A 12047-nucleotide genomic window follows, 5' to 3' on the forward strand; every position below is an offset into this window, starting at 1 on the left:
AAGGGATTTTAGAGGTATAAGTAAGGTCCCTCATCAGTAGACTGAGAGGTAATCAAAAGGGAGATTATCCCTGATGGGCCTAACCTAATCAGTCAACCACGTTAATTGGGAGTCCAGGCCAACTCTGAAGGAAGCTATTTAAGGAATGACTCAAAGTTGAGAGTCTCTTGTCAGCCAGGAAGAAATCCACAGTCATGTCTAGAGAGGGTTTGTGAGAGAGCCAAGGACCTGAACACACCCTAGGAGTGGTAGCAATCCCAAGCTGGCAGCCACCAAGAGAACAGGGACCTCAGTCACGTGGCCACAAGGAATGAGTTCTGACAACATAAATAAACATGGAAGTGGGTTCTTCCCCAGTCAAACCTCCATATGAGAATGCAGCCTCGCCAACACTGGTTTCAGCCTTGCTAGATTTGCTGAGCTAGATTTCTAATCAACAGAAACTGTAAAATAATAAATGGGTGTTATGTTAAGCCACTAAATTTGTGGTAATTTGTTATGCAGCAATGGAACAATACAGGGAGTAATCAATGAGTAGGGGAAACTATGAGCAAGAGTTTTTGTGGAGGCCAAATGATTAAAGAGGGGAGAATAACTGACTGTATCAAATGCTACTGACAAATGCAATGCAATGAGAACTGAATATTGATTAGTGGACTTATTAGAGAGGAAATTCTGGAATTATTGTATAATTCAAGGAAAAGTTTGTGGGTGAAGCATAGAAGTGAAGCTCATGGGAGACAAAAGTGTGAAGGATTACCAAAGTTAATAAATGAATAAAATTAAATTAATCTTGACTGAACAGCACGGTGTATGTGTATGTAATGTTTCTGGCATGCGGGCATGTCTGACCAAACGTAAATTTGGTACTTTGGGCTACCTGCTTGTCTTCCAAAGGATAATGTCATCTTTGATTATGATCTAAAATTACAAATAATTAACAGGACCCTCTTACTCTTGCAGCATTTCCAAAATGACATCAAAAACTGTGGAGCATATGACCAATAAAATATTCACAAATAACATTTTCAGTATAGTTAATACTTTGTGTGTTTTACAAATTCTCTCCAAAACACACACACACAGAGACACACCTTTAAATTCTTCTATCTTTATCAAGTCTAATTACTCTATATAGGAATTATTCTGAGTAGAGATTTAAAGTATAGAAAATAACTTGCAGAGGAAGAAAAAAAGAAACCTATCTCTTCAAATTGAGGAGTAATGCATTATTTTTATTTGCTATATTCAATTAACAAGACATTTAGCATATAGCAAGTTTCACACATACACAAAAACACAAGCATAAGATAAGACAGATTCACTACGAAGACAAACAATAAACTGCAATCATGTAGTTAAAGAAATGTGTCATTGCGGAGTCACTAACCGGGCTGATGCTAATGTGTTTTTTTCTGAAGCAAGAACACTTTACTGTCAAGCTTGGAGAAAAATGCAGAGTAAAGCTAGTAATTCACCACTCTTTCGTTGATTTCTTTTGAATATTGATAAAAGTTTAGAGATATTGATTTTATCCTCTAATAATCATCTCTTAAGCAGTATTTCAGAATGTCATTACAACCCCAGAAAAAGAGAGCGAGAACACGTTTAATGCTCTGTGTACCCGTTTGTGTAGCAGTAGTGGTAACAATTTCTGATAACGTGCCTACATTTATAGCGCAGTCACTTGAGTTTTCAGCACGGCTGGAATAGTGTTTTAGTTACAAGAAGGCTGTACCGATGAGTTTCAGAATGGATATGTGTTAACATAAATCTACCCTGGAAGAGCAAACACAGCACATCCACAGGAGTTTGGTGTTTAATCTAAAAAGAGAAGCAAATGGTATCTCAATTCTGAGATCTGTCTCTCACATAAAATTGTATTCCCTAGAAAATGATGAAAGTCATTTTTGGGAATCTATTCCTGTGAATCAGTAAAGCACATACTTTATCTTCTCATCATAAAAGATGTAAACAACACTCTTCTGTGAGTTTTCAGGCTATTGAGAGAAGACACCAGTGGAGAGGAATGTATGCTAAAGTGAATATCCCCATTCTCTTATTCAGCAACCCACCACTGTAACAGGGAGTCTGTGTAGTGACACAATAAATGCATTTCAATTGAGGTTATACAAAATAAACTCTTTCTTTTCATTACTTTTTGGATCATTGTCATGTTGCCTTGGGAAGACATAACACACTTTTTTGTCTTGCTGTTGCCCGGTAGAGAGAAGGTGCTGACGTGTGTTAACTTAGTGTCACAGTAAGTAGGAAAAAAAATACCTTTTTTTTCCTCTTAAATCCTAAGACAAGTACCATAAATTTTCAAAATACGTAAGATGATATAAGGATAGTATTTGGATGTTTATGCAGTAGATTACAACACTGAAATGTAAAAGATTTAGAAACTAAAAATTCTCTGTCACTGAAAAAACATGTACAGTCACCTGTATGAGTCAGGGTTCAACCACAGAGAGAGAGAGAGAGATCAAGGAATTGGCTTACTTGATTGTGGGGTTGGCAAGTCTGAAATCTGTAGGGCAGATTTCTCTCTGGCTGGAGCTGATACTGCAGCCCATACCACAGGGGGTTTCTTCTTCCTTGGGGGAACCTCAGTTTTGCTCTTAAAGCCTTTCAACTGATTAGATGAGACCCAGCCAGATTGTCAAGGATCATCTTCTTTACTAAAAGTCAACTGATCATAGATGCTAACCACACCTATGAGATACTTTCACAGCAACAAGTGTTTAAGAGAATAGCTGGGCACTGTAGCCTACCCAAGCGGACACATAAAACTGACCATCATGACCACCATAACCTGAAAGGCCTGTGCTAGCACAGGCAAGTCTAGACTGAGTTAGCCGTCCAAGAGCTTACAATCTAACAGAGAGAAGCATGTTTAGAACAGGACAGAATACAATGTGTTATAGAAATGCAGAAAAGTCTGTCATTTAAAATCAGGTTAACATGTAATGCATATTCTAAAGCTATCACATGCTTAGTACAAAAATAATGCATATAGGAAAAAATTCTGAATGGAACCTATGATATACTAAAATTAGTACATGCTATAAGAAGCATCACCACCCAATCCAAACTGGATAAGATTACTGAAGAAGTTGTGCTAGAAAAAAGTGGGTCCTTGAGAACCACTGAATTTGACTTTGTACCCCCAAACTGATTTGAATTGTTTTGGAAAGTTAAATGTAGAAATCTGATAAAATGATTAGATAGGCAAAGCATCTAACACTCTTCACCTAACCTCTGCTACAACACAAACTCCTCACCACCACTACCCAATCCCATGTACCAGGAAACCCTAACTGAAGATTCCAAGGCCCCTTATTTCAGAAAGTTGGGAGCACCAAGAAAAGGGATTTACAATGAGCAAAATGAAAAGCACCATGATGTTATTTAGGACTTCCTCCTTTCCTGGGTGGCTGCAGCAACGGATATCAGACAAAGAATCTCTTACCAAGTAAAGCAAGAGGAAAGACAAATGAATAAGAAAAGTGATAAATTAGACACAGAGGAAATGTTAGAAGGTTTAAAAGAATATTTTATAAAACTCTAAGCTAAAACATTAAGAAATATATATCAGATGATTGAGGTTTTAAGAAAAATGGTTCAACAATGAACCAATAAGTGCAAAAAAGCATCTGTCACACAGTAAGTGACAAAAAAATATTAATTCCAAGAAATGCACCAGGTCTGGACAGTTTTAGGTGCAGATATTTTTCTCAGAGCTTAGAAACAATAAGAAAAACATCTCAATTAATTTTTGCATCAAGCATATTCTTAAAATGAAAACCCAACAAAATGGGCACAAAATTAAAAGAAAAAACTGCTTATTGATTTCACTTAAGAACATAGATGCAAAAAATCAAGCAAAATATTCTCAAATCAAATACTGTAATATATTAAGATAATAATTCTTAGATAAATCCTAGTATTACAAAGACAATTCCATAATAAAAATATTATTAATATATTGATCATACCAATAGATTAAAAGGAAAAGAACAGAATCATCTGAATAGATGCTGAAGAGACATTTGTTATAACTCAACAAATATACCTGATTATTTAAGTGATATACAACAAAATTGAAATACAGTACAAAGATGCATCTGTTACATGACACAAAATATATTTTTAAACAAAGCATAAGCAAAAGTATACTGAAGAAGCAGCATATTTTCAGGGACAAGAGAAAGTTGTCCATTATCAAAATCTTTCTTTAACATTGTCTGAATTTTCTAGATAATTCAATAAGACAAGATAGATACACACAAACAATTAATTTTTTGTTTGTTTTACATCAACCACTTCATTTGAAAATGCGAGTAGTGATTTAACACTGTGTGCCTTTTATTATGCAGGTTACTGATGGGGCCTATAAATACCCCATCCCTACTAAGGCAAGCATGGTGGCCAGTGTCTTAAATTCCATTAATTTTGGAAGCAAAAGAGAATACTGTCCTTATGTACATATGTATTTTTAATTAAAAATCAAGAGAATCAACTGAAAATGAAAGCAACCAAAATAAGAGTTTCCACCCGGGGAAAGGAAGAAAAGGCCATATTACTCCCCTTTAAAGCACAACCCAAAATTTCATATCTCAATTTCATTCAGATCTCATTGGTCAAAGTTTAGTAGTACGACCATACTTAGTTACACAGGAGGCCGGGAAACATAATACTTAGCTATACCAAGTCAAAAAGCCTATTATTTGGAAAAAGGAGTGAATGGATATTGAGAGAAAACTAGCAGTTTGTATTACTTATTAGGTACGTATATAAAATGATGAATGTCCCAAAAGGAAAACTGGCAGACATAAGCAAAAAATTCTAAAAAGAAGAAAGAAAAGTCATCAAAAAGCACTCAAAAATTAAACCTACCTAGTAATCGAAGAAATGCAAATTGAAACATTAACCACATATGTCTTAGTTCAGGCTGCTATAGCAACGTACCATGGATTGGGTGATTTAATAAACAACAGGAATTATTTCCCACAGTTCTGGAGCCTAGAAGTTTGAGATCAGGGTGCCAACATGGGGGTGGGGATGTGGGTTTCTGGTGAGGACCCTCTTCAGTGTTGCAGACAGTCAACTTCTCATCCTCACATGGGATAAAGAATGAGCTAGCTCTCTGGCTTCCTTTTATAAGGGCACTAATTCCGTTCATGAGGGCTCCACCCTCATGACCTAATTATCTTCCAAAGGCCCTACTTCCAAATACCATCACAATGGGGATTAGACTTCAACATGTAAATTGGGGGTGGGGGGGACAAAACATTCAGTAAATAATAATATATATATTTCTATCAAATTTAAAATATTCTAAAAAATTATCATACCTGCTGTCATCGTGATTTTAGTGAGATGTGCATTCCCACAAACTGTTGGTATGAGTGTAAACTGGAACAAACTGTAGAAAAGCCTCTCTCTCTAGAGTGTTAACATATGCAGTTCTTTTTTTCTTTGCAGCAATTCCATTTCTAGAAACCTATCGTAAGGCAACAATAATAAATGAGATAAAAGATTTTTATGAGAATGCTTACTGTAATTGTATTTACAATAGCAAAAATTTAAAAGTCTAAATGTCCATCGAAAGAGAAATGATAAAAATAATCATGATACAGGCAAATACTGGAATAGTAATCAGTTGTTAAGAGTAATCTTTATGTAGAATATTTGACAAACTTCTCTACAGACATTACTTAAATAAAAATAAAACAAGGCTACGACATTCTGTTCTCACAGTGGGATCCAAATTGTGAGTGGATATTAAATTTCACATGAAGATATTTCAAAATGTTAACTGTATTTATCCTGGAGTGATAAAACTATAAGGCAAATTGTATTTCTTCTTCATAATTTTTTTTGCATTTCCATTTTGTCTACAATATACATTTTTTAGTTTAATTAGAAAATCAATGATATATTCAAAATTATTAAGATTACTATTTTCCCCAAAATGCAAAACTTTAAAACTCAGATGGTCAGGAAATAATTAGCATCTTCATTTTCCCAGTTCATAACTGATCTCTAATATTTACTTGTTTGTTAATATTTTGCCACATCTCTCTTTTTACTAAACATTTTAATTCATTATCACTATAAATATTTGAAAAATGGGTTTCATATTAAAGAAAATGCCCTTATTCACCCTCAGCTTGCTTTGGTTAATATTATTTTTTAAATTGAATCCAAAATGCTGCCCACATGCACTGCAGCCTACTCGGTATCTTCTGAGTTCAAATAACCAGAAGCTAATTTTACATTTATGTTAATTTTTTATAATAAATGAAATGAGTCAGTGGCTTCAAGTTTTGTTTTTGCCAACTGAAATGATGAGGAAGAAAGTTAAAGGCAAAAGGTTGTTTTAATGGTTATGGAAAGTATATTGTAAGTAATCCCAGGATAGCAAGGGTTAACACTCCTGATTGTGTCAGTTGCTGCTCTAAGAGCTTACCCATCATTAGTCTGTTGAGTCCTCACTCCACTCTCGGAAGTAGGTACTATTATTAGCATCATAGCATAGGTGAGGAACCTTGAAGCACAGAGAGCTAACATACTTGCCCAGGTTTGCTCAGCACTAAGGAGCGCCAGTGGGACTCAATCCTAGGTAACTCTGCCCCAGTGTGTCTATGACTCCATGAGGTCTCATCACACCAACAATGATAGAATAACTCATAAGTTTTCAACAGCTCAGCCTTCTGTAACCAAAGAAAGTGCCTCCTCCTTTATTATAGCTAAAGAAAATAGCGTATATATTGGTACTATCAGACAGAGTCTCTAGTTTTCACTTTTAGTGGATCTGCTGTGGTACATTAGATACTTTGCCAGAATCCAATAAAGGGAACAACAGAGGGAATATCAGATTCAGAATTGACACAGTTAGCCAGTGGCAAGAACAATAATAAAATATTTTATCACCTTGAGTCATAAGTACTATATAACAACAAGATATGCATTCATAAGTTGTGTGTGTGTGTGTGTTGAGATGCTGTGTATCTGTCCTTTGAAGTATCTTTTTCAATTCATCATCCAACTTCACATTCACACCTGCAAAGATGCTCTAGGCAAAGGGTGTCCTTTCAATTGATCTGTTTGTTATTGTAGTGATAGCACATTTTCCGTGCATGGGCCAATATTTCAGAATTAAGAGCACAGTACAGAAAATGATACAAGATTCAGCAAAATGTCCATAAAATCATTCAGCTGCACCACAAGCAGCTTTTATGATTCTCAAAAACAACATCAAATTCACTGGAGCAATAAAACAATTGCACTTACATAACTGACATTTGTTGAGGTGAGATAAATGTTCCTCAGATTCACCGAGCAACATATCTAAAGTGGCAGGGCAGCGTAAAGCTGTGTACATGTGTGTGCGTGTGTGTATGTGCACACACCTGCTGCTGGTTGGTCTAATAATTAGGACCCAGCTATTGTGCCCTGTGATGCCCTGACCTAGTTACTCTGTGTAGCCATTTCTGGTAACTCTGATTTGTAATCTTGTGCATGTGCCTGATGATTTCTCTTTAATTGCAAGGGGCTGAAAATAAAGTTACTTCTCAAGCTTTTGGTGTCTCGAGTCCATTTCTTCAAGTGCCAGAGCTTCAGGCTCTCAGGAGTCTTTATAGGCCCTTTATATTCTATTTAGAGTTACTGAAATCTAATCATATTTCATATTTCACATCAGACCGAGGGAGGAGTTCTAAAGTGGTTTTGAAAGATAGCAAATATTTTAGACTATTCCAGAGATGGTTTTAAGGTGCCCAGGATCATTTAACCATTAGGCCCTATTGGCCCAATATCTAGCAACTACTAGTTTCACAGTGGTTTAAAAAAAATTAAAATCTGGGGAAAAAAAATTGAAATACGAAAATAACTAAAACTAAAATTTTTTTATATATAAATTTATTTTATTTATTTTATTTTTGGTTGTGTTGGGTCTTCGTTGCTGCACGGGCTTCCTCTAGTTGTGGCGAGCAGGGGCTACTCTTCATTGCGGTGCGCGGGCTTCTCATTGCAGTGGCTTCTCCTACTGCGGAGCATGGGCTCTAGGCACGTGGGCTTCAGTAGTTGTGGCATGCGGGCTCAGTAGTTGTGGCTCACAGGCTCTAGAGCGCAGGCTCAGTAGTTGTGGCGCACGGGCTTAGTTGCTCTGCGGCATGTGGGATCTTCCCGGACCAGGGCTCGAACCCGTGTCCCCTGCATTGGCAGGTGGATTCTTAACCACTGCGCCACCAGGGAAACCCTAAAAGTTTTTAATTATATAATTTCTGCAGACATAGTCTCATGTCATCCTTTGAGCTGCAAGTCAATGATTCGTTACATATGAATTTTATTGAATTTGTGATATGGATAGATTTTAATAAGTGAGATATAATATGCAGTTGTTCTCAGACATTGAAAGAGCCTGACTGCCTAAGCCCTGCTTGTATTAATGGCAGGCTCGTCACAATTCTTTACTGTGATTCTCCAGGTGTTAAAGTTTACGAGTTGGTCATTTAACCTAAAGGACGTAAATCCTCATGGCTTGGTAAAGAGATGATTAGTTTGAGTTTAAAAATTAACTTCTAAACCTGGCCCCTGCCTCCAGTTAAACAAGGACACTTAGAATGATTAGTTATGAAAATTCTACTACAAAACTAAAATGTTTTGTTGGCTGCCAAACCTTAAAGTACATGCATAGCCACCCCAAAATACCTTTTTTATTTTTATTGGTTTGTTTTAATTGTTTTTCTTTTAAAATGCCTCTTTTTTTTTATTAACAGTACTCACGTGCATTGGATCCCTGGTTCTCAACCTTGGCTGCACCTCAGATTCACATAAAGGACTTTAAAACATTACTCACACCCCCAGGCCTCACCCAACACTTCTGAATCAGAATCTCAGAGGTAGGCTCAGGCATTAATTTGTATTATAAAAAATTCACAGGTGATCCTGATGTGCTACCACTGAAGAAAATAAATAGTCTAAAAAGTTAAAACCATCACATTTCACTGATGCCACTGTGGCTGATGGTGCTATTAACCACGTGACATGTCATGGCCGTGTTTTAAAGTGCCACTTCTGGTGCTATTGCTGCCTGATTTTAAATGCACTGTTTTCCCCATACCTTTAGCTGAAAACAGTATTTTCTGTGAGTACATGAGAAATATCAATTTCCCTCAGAGACTGTACCACCCAACAGACTGAAAAGCCACTATTGTCTTTTCTTTAATGCAGACAAGGCAACTAGAGAGACGCCAGTTATCTTCCCTGAGAGGTCAGGAGAGTTCAGACAAATGCATTGTCTCTGTATTTCACTATTAAAACCAAATAAACAAAAAACAAATTAACTCATCTAATTTCTAAAGCAATGGCACATTTAGCAAGAAATCTTTGAGATAACAGAATTAAAATCTTACCTGTTAAAATGAATACACAGCACTTTGAACAGAACAACTGGCATCTGTTCTCTTCTATTCTACAAGCTTCAGAAAGATTTGGCTTCTCCTTAATCTTCATATTCTGTAAGAATGCTTACCAACATCCAAAAATAAACTTTTCCCAAATTCTAACATCAAAGTAATGATGTTATGTGAAGAAAAGGAATAAATAACCTGAGGACATTTTGTCTTCCCACAAATAAGAATCTGGCCTTTTCAAAATAATAAGTTAAGAAAAATTAAACCGTCTGCATTAGTGTGCTACGGCAACAATCACAAAGTACCACAAACTGGGTGGTTTAAAACAAGAGAAGTCAATCTCTCACAGTTCTCCTGGCTTCCAGTGGTTCCTGGCAGTTCTCTGTGTTCCTTGACTTGTAGATGCATCACTGCAAACTTTACCTCCACCTTCACATGGCATATTCCTTGTGTGTTTCTCTGTGTCTTCACATTGCTTTCTTATACAAACACCAGTCACTGGATTTAGGGCCCACCCTAATCCAGTAGGACCACATATGAACTTGATTATACCTGCAAAGACCATATTTCCAAATAAAGTCACATCCACAGATTTGAAGGTTAAGACTTCAGTGTATCTTTTGGGGGGATACAATTCACTCCACAACACATTCCTTCATTAGTTACACAGTTTCCAAAAAACTGGCGAATTTTGCATTTGAGTGAAATAACAATCCACTTACTCTCATGGGTTTGGCTACATCCGAGTCAGGCGATCTTGAACACCTGTAGACATTTCCCTGAGCATCAATCTATTATTTTCTATAATCTGTGGCTGTGAACATAGAATAACTGGCAATAATGCACTTTAAGTGTGAAGATATTCATTAACACACAAATAAATCTAGACATTTGGATTTACACTTCATGTATTAATTAGAATAATTATGGCAAATAAATGAAGATTCATTGGATTGTGGAATTGAAAGGAAGCTCGGTTTCCCACTGCACTTGGGATGAAACTTTCCACCACGTCCTTCTGGCCCAGCAGGAACCAGCTCGCTCATGCTCTCTCTCACTCTTGCTCTCTGGGCTTCTTCTCCTCACACTGAGCCAGACCCTTCTCCCCCAGGCCACGTCCCCCTGGGGGCCTCTCAGCCCAAATGGATCGTCTCTGGTTTTTGCATGGCTGCCTCCTTCTCAACCCTCAGGTTCAAATGCCACGTCTCAGAGAAGACTTCACCCACTACCCTCCCTCCATCATCCCTCATACTCTCAATCACATCACCACGTGAATTTAGCATAGAGTACCACAGCTTGAAAGCATCTTTTCTTTGGTATATATTTTTCAATACTCTAGACCTCTCATCCACACCCCCTTACCAAAAACCACTAGAGCAGAAGTTCTCAAACTCTTCCAGCCACAGCACCCTCCCACCAAAATAAACACCTGAGTTCAGCGTACCGAGCAGTCATGTTCAAATAGTAGTTCCCAGGTGGTCCGACAGATATCGCTGTGTTTCCCTCCAAAAGTTCAACTATCTCGTGGGCCCCTGGGTTAGTTGTCTCTGGAGCGCCTTCCTCAGCAGTGTGGGAAGCCCTCACCAGCGGATGTCTCCCATGAAGACAGGATCTACCTCTCTTGCTGCTGTATCCTCAGGCTCAAAATAGTACCTGGCAGAGAGAAGGCTATTGTTACTTTAAAGAGCACAGTCTCGGAGGAAGACAGACCTGTGTTCTCACCTGCATTTGGCCACATCAGAGCCAGATGACCTTGAGCAAAGTGCTTAGGTTTGTTCAGCCTCAGTTTACCCATTTGTACATGACAGGGAGGGGGAAATTTCCCCACTACCTTACTTGAGTTCTTGTGGCTGGACTAATAATATAATTGACACAAGACAGATTAACAGGAGAAAAAGAAAAAGATTTAATTCATGGGCATGGAGGTCTCATAGAAATGGGACCTGAAAAGTGACCAAAGTAGGAAGCTTTTATACTTTCTAGACAGATGATAAATTTATGAGGAATTGACTGGACAAAGAAAGTTAGGTTGGGGAGGCTCAGTGCGTGAAGAATCGAAACAGAGTTTAGGCTTGGGTTAGTCAATTAAAGAAGTCACAAGGTTTGTTTATACAGACTTTTCGGCCCAAATCCCCTGTTTTTGTTGATGAGTGTCCTTTTGCCTCCAGATGCAGGAAGGGCATGTTTCACATCAGAGATTATTTCCCACTTTCAGGGAGACAGAAAGGAGGGTCAGAGTATGCCTCTTGCCTTGGTAATTTCTTAACTAACTTTAATTCAAAAATTCAATGTGCCATTGAGGCACGTTTTGGGGCTGCCTACCCTGGGCCCCGACATAGAAGATCATCTCACAGAATTCTTATGAGGCTGAACTTTGACAACGTGTACCATTTTTTAATGAATGTGGACACATAATAATACCAGGCACTTACAGAGGACTTATTATCTGGTCCAAAGCTAGTTTTATTGGTTTTTTTTTTTAATGAACAAGTTGACACACTATGGAGATTGTTTCATTTTTAACCATATTAGTTACCAATCAATTCAGTATTTTTTAGATATTTTAGTCTTTCATTACATGGTTTTATTTTGCACAATTGCATCAATCTCTCAATCTTGCCT

Source organism: Balaenoptera physalus, assembly GCF_965194825.1.
Source record: "Balaenoptera physalus genome assembly, chromosome: 21".
Lineage (NCBI taxonomy): Eukaryota > Metazoa > Chordata > Mammalia > Artiodactyla > Balaenopteridae > Balaenoptera > Balaenoptera physalus.